This window comes from Anomaloglossus baeobatrachus, chromosome 4 (assembly GCF_048569485.1).
Source record: "Anomaloglossus baeobatrachus isolate aAnoBae1 chromosome 4, aAnoBae1.hap1, whole genome shotgun sequence".
NCBI classification, from domain to species: domain Eukaryota; kingdom Metazoa; phylum Chordata; class Amphibia; order Anura; family Aromobatidae; genus Anomaloglossus; species Anomaloglossus baeobatrachus.
Genome location: NC_134356.1, coordinates 367156007 through 367162006, shown reverse-complemented (window position 1 = coordinate 367162006; position 6000 = coordinate 367156007).

Genomic DNA, 6000 nt, shown 5'->3' with positions numbered 1-6000 from the left:
GAGGTGCTGCAAATGTCTTTGCACTAGTGGGACTATAGCAAAGTCCAATAGCCACGTTTAGGATGCCACTAGGTACACTGAGTGTTTGCTAGTATAATGGCTTAGTTATCATGAGTTGGAGTGTGCAATGCAGGCAGAGGTGCTGCAAATGTCTTTGCACTAGTGTGACTAGACAAAAGTCCAATAGCCACGTTTAGGATGCCACTAGGTACACTGAGTGTTTGCTAGTATAATGGCTTAGTTATAATGATTTGGAGTGTGCAATGCAGGTAGAGGTGCTGCAAATGTCTTTGCACTAGTGTGACTAGACAAAAGTCCAATAGCCACGTTTAGGATGCCACTAGGTACACTGAGTTTTGCTAGTATAATGGCTTAGTTATAATGATTTGGAGTGTGCAATGCAGGTAGAGGTGCTGCAAATGTCTTTGCACTAGTGTGACTAGACAAAAGTCCAATAGCCACGTTTAGGATGCCACTAGGTACACTGAGTGTTTGCTAGTATAATGGCTTAGTTATAATGAGTTGGAGTGTGCAATGCAGGCAGAGGTGCTGCAAATGTCTTTGCACTAGTGGGACTATAGCAAAGTCCAATAGCCACGTTTAGGATGCCACTAGGTACACTGAGTGTTTGCTAGTATAATGGCTTAGTTATAATGATTTGGAGTGTGCAATGCAGGCAGAGGTGCTGCAAATGTCTTTGCACTAGTGGGACTATAGCAAAGTCCAATAGCCACGTTTAGGATGCCACTAGGTACACTGAGTGTTTGCTAGTATAATGGCTTAGTTATCATGAGTTGGAGTGTGCAATGCAGGCAGAGGTGCTGCAAATGTCTTTGCACTAGTGGGACTATAGCAAAGTCCAATAGCCTTGTTTAGGATGCCACTAGGTACACTGAGTGTTTGCTAGTATAATGGCTTAGTTATCATGAGTTGGAGTGTGAAATGCAGGCAGAGGTGCTGCAAATGTCTTTGCACTAGTGTGACTAGACAAAAGTCCAATAGCCACGTTTAGGATGCCACTAGGTACACTGAGTGTTTGCTAGTATAATGGCTTAGTTATAATGATTTGGAGTGTGCAATGCAGGTAGAGGTGCTGCAAATGTCTTTGCACTAGTGTGACTAGACAAAAGTCCAATAGCCACGTTTAGGATGCCACTAGGTACACTGAGTTTTGCTAGTATAATGGCTTAGTTATAATGATTTGGAGTGTGCAATGCAGGTAGAGGTGCTGCAAATGTCTTTGCACTAGTGTGACTAGACAAAAGTCCAATAGCCACGTTTAGGATGCCACTAGTTACACTGAGTGTTTGCTAGTATAATGGCTTAGTTATAATGAGTTGGAGTGTGCAATGCAGGCAGAGGTGCTGCAAATGTCTTTGCACTAGTGGGACTATAGCAAAGTCCAATAGCCACGTTTAGGATGCCACTAGGTACACTGAGTGTTTGCTAGTATAATGGCTTAGTTATAATGATTTGGAGTGTGCAATGCAGGTAGAGGTGCTGCAAATGTCTTTGCACTAGTGTGACTAGACAAAAGTCCAATAGCCACGTTTAGGATGCCACTAGGTACACTGAGTTTTGCTAGTATAATGGCTTAGTTATAATGATTTGGAGTGTGCAATGCAGGTAGAGGTGCTGCAAATGTCTTTGCACTAGTGTGACTAGACAAAAGTCCAATAGCCATGTTTAGGATGCCACTAGGTACACTGAGTGTTTGCTAGTATAATGGCTTAGTTATAATGAGTTGGAGTGTGCAATGCAGGCAGAGGTGCTGCAAATGTCTTTGCACTAGTGGGACTATAGCAAAGTCCAATAGCCACGTTTAGGATGCCACTAGGTACACTGAGTGTTTGCTAGTATAATGGCTTAGTTATAATGATTTGGAGTGTGCAATGCAGGCAGAGGTGCTGCAAATGTCTTTGCACTAGTGGGACTATAGCAAAGTCCAATAGCCTTGTTTAGGATGCCACTAGGTACACTGAGTGTTTGCTAGTATAATGGCTTAGTTATCATGAGTTGGAGTGTGCAATGCAGGCAGAGGTGCTGCAAATGTCTTTGCACTAGTGTGACTAGACAAAAGTCCAATAGCCACGTTTAGGATGCCACTAGGTACACTGAGTGTTTGCTAGTATAATGGCTTAGTTATAATGATTTGGAGTGTGCAATGCAGGTAGAGGTGCTGCAAATGTCTTTGCACTAGTGTGACTAGACAAAAGTCCAATAGCCACGTTTAGGATGCCACTAGGTACACTGAGTGTTTGCTAGTATAATGGCTTAGTTATCATGAGTTGGAGTGTGCAATGCAGGCAGACGCGCTCTGCAAATGTCTTTGCACTAGTGGGACTATAGCAAAGTCCAATAGCCTTGTTTAGGATGCCACTAGGTACACTGAGTGTTTGCTAGTATAATGGCTTAGTTATCATGAGTTGGAGTGTGCAATGCAGGCAGAGGTGCTGCAAATGTCTTTGCACTAGTGTGACTAGACAAAAGTCCAATAGCCACGTTTAGGATGCCACTAGGTACACTGAGTGTTTGCTAGTATAATGGCTTAGTTATAATGAGTTGGAGTGTGCAATGCAGGCAGAGGTGCTGCAAATGTCTTTGCACTAGTGGGACTATAGCAAAGTCCAATAGCCACGTTTAGGATGCCACTAGGTACACTGAGTGTTTGCTAGTATAATGGCTTAGTTATAATGAGTTGGAGTGTGCAGAGGACAAGAGGGTACAGTGGCAGGATTGTGGGGCTCTGGGTAGAGGAATGGAAGCCTGCCTTTCTATTCCCTCCTAATAGGGAAATGCAGGGAGGAAATCCCTGACCTTTGCTACACAGACGCTGTCGCTGTTTTCAGGACCTGTCACCTATGGCTCTGACCCTGCCGGTTTGAGCCCTTAAAAGGACTGATAGAAAGTGCTATCCCTATGCTGTCCAGCGCTGTGTATGGAGCGCATACAGCTGTATCGGCGATAGGACAAAGGACGGAGCTGCGACAGTGATGTCTGACACCAAAGACGCAGAAGAGATAATGGCGTCCTGGAGGAAAATGTCCGGTTTTATAATGCAGGGACATGTGACATGGACATCCTATCACAACATGCCGTTGCTTCTCTGGCTAAAAGTCCACTTAGCTGTGTGTGTGTCTGGGATTGGCTGACATGCTGGCCCGCCCCACAAGACGCGCGCGCTTAGGGAAGGAAGATAAGGAAAAAAAAAAAAAAAATGGCGATCGCCATTATAGAAACAGCAGTGATCTGAAGGCGCTGTTCACGCACACTATACACTGAAATGTCATAATAGTGTGATTCACAGAGTGACTTACACTATTACAGCGGAAAGCCAGCTAGGAATTAGCTGTTTTTTTGCTGCTAGAACCGTTCTCGAACGTTTCTAGAACTATCGAGCTTTTGCAAAAAGCTCGAGTTCTAGTTCGATCTAGAACAGGCCCCAAAATCACTCGAGCCTAGAACTGGAGAACCTCGAACCGCGAACCGCGCTCAACTCTAGTCTTGACCCATTGCTTCATAGCCATAATAATTGTAAAAACGAATCGTAAGTGAATAACAGGGTGTGATTAACACATTACGTCAGGCAACACATTTTTTATGCCTGTTTTTTTCATAAGCAATTATGAACTGGTAATAACAATCTAAGGGTAAGTTCACATGTGACATTTTAGCAGCATTTGTTTTCAGTGTTGGCAGAAAAAAAATGATCCGTAAACACATGCTCAACACTGCCTTTACTGCCATTTGTTAAATTTCCTATAACTTCTGTGTTTTCCTATGAAAATAGGAAATGTAATCACCAATAATGGAAGGATAATTCAGCCTTGTTATGGTGGATTTTTCTTCTTCCCCTTTAAGCCCTTCATGACGCTGCCAATTTTAGCATTTTTGTTTTTTCCTCCCTTTCTTCCCAGAGCCATAACTTTTTTTTTATTTTTCTGTCCATTTAGGTTGAATGAGGCCTTTTGATTTGCAAATTGAGTTGTTCTTTAGAAAATGGAAAAAAATTTAAAATGAAAGGAAATTGTGAAAAAATGGAATTCTGATTATTTTTTAGGAATTGTTTTTATGGCGTAGCCTGTGTGGTAAAAATGACCTTTCAGTATGATTCTCCTCATCAGTACAATTATTTTGATACCAAACATGTCCAGTTATTTCATTATTTTAGTGGTGAAAAGAAAAAATCAGAAGTTTGTAAAAAAAATATTTTCGGTTATGTGGCCATTTTCTGACACCTGTAGCTTATTCATTTTTTGCTCCATGCAGCTGTATTATAGCTTGTTTTTTTGCAGAGCAAGATGTTTTATTGATGCCATTTTGGGATAGATTAGACAAATTGATCACTTGTTACAGTATTTTTTGTGGTTTTGTAATGGCCCAAAAAATGTAACACTGGCATTTTTTAATTTTTTCCATTAATGGTGTTTACCAATTGAGTTAATTATTTTTAGATATTGATAGATCAGACTTTTCTGAATGCGATACCACGTGTATTTTTTATTATCTTTATTTTAATGCGGAAAAAGTAGGGGATTTGAAGTTTTATGTTTTTATATTTTTTTCATATTTTTTAAAACATTTTTTGTCAACTTTCACTATATTTGTTAGTTCCCTTATGGGACTATAACCTGCGATCGGCTGATCACTTGAGCTATATACAGCAATGCAATAGCATTGATGTGATTAGTAAAAATCACAGTCTTCCTTGAAGGGCAGCCAAAGTCTGGATTTTAAGGGAGCTTCATAATGACAAGTACGAGGTCTTCAGTAGACCACTGCTGTCATAGCGGTCCATTGGTGCCCCACAATCACATCATGAGTGTGCTGATGGGCTCACAGTGTAAGGCCTGCGACACACATCCGTGCCGCCGCCACGTGTTTGTCAGTTTTTACACGTACCGGCGGCACGGAGACACGTTCAGCAATGCTACCCTATTGTAGCAGGCACACACACGTAAAACCACACGGAACGTGTGTCCGTGTGCGTTTGTACGTTTTTGAAAGCGCTGACATGTCAGTGTTTTCTCCCGCAGCACGGGTGTCACACGGCCCGCACCCGTACCACATGGGTGTAGTGTGGATGCGGTCCCATGTGACATGCGCCGGAGAAAACACACGTGTCAGAGAAAAAAAAACAAAACATTTACTCACCTTCTCCTGCCCTCCTGTCTCTGCCGCTGCTGCCTCTTGCTGCCGACCGCCGCTCATTTATCTCATAGAATATTCACTTCACTGCCTGGCAGCAGCAGCAGCGGGGAGACGGGAGGGCTGGAGACCAAGGATCAGCACCACGGACAGCAGCGCGGACAGCAGGAAGGACCAGGTGAGTATGTAAATTACCGGTTCTACGTGTGCTATCGCGGATAGCACACGTAGAACACACGTGTCCTGCACGTACCAGAGACACGTTCTTACCTGCACGCAACACGCAGGGAAAATACGTGTCTCTCGGCACGTGCGTAAATTTCACGTGAGTGTGGCAGAGGCCTAACATGGCACAGGGCAGTAGCCATGGGCAAGTGCTGCATTTTCTGTGCCCCTGCATGCTACAAAAAACTATGGTTGCTGGGTGTGTGGGTACTGTTGTTACTTCTGTGGACACCTTCACCTTCAGGCATGTCACTCTCTGTCCGGCATCTGACTCCATTATGCCTAGGTTGAGGAAAACAGACAAGTTGATAAAAACAGAGTTTTCTTTAGGGCTCCGCCACACATCCGTGAAAACCACGTCCATGTAAAACGGGCCGTTTTTCGGGTCCGTTTTCCGTTTTTTAGGTCCGTTTTTATGGTATGTGTGGCCTGCGTGTGTATCCCGTATGCTAGCCGTATGTGCGTGTGGAATGTCCGTGTGTGCGTGAGTGAAATAACTGACATGTGTATGCGTTGTCCGTGTGAAATGTACGTGTGTGATGAAAAATGTCGTTACTACATGTCGGAAGACAGAGTAGCGGGATGAGAATGAACTCGGGTGAACTTCACCCGACTTCATTGTCATGC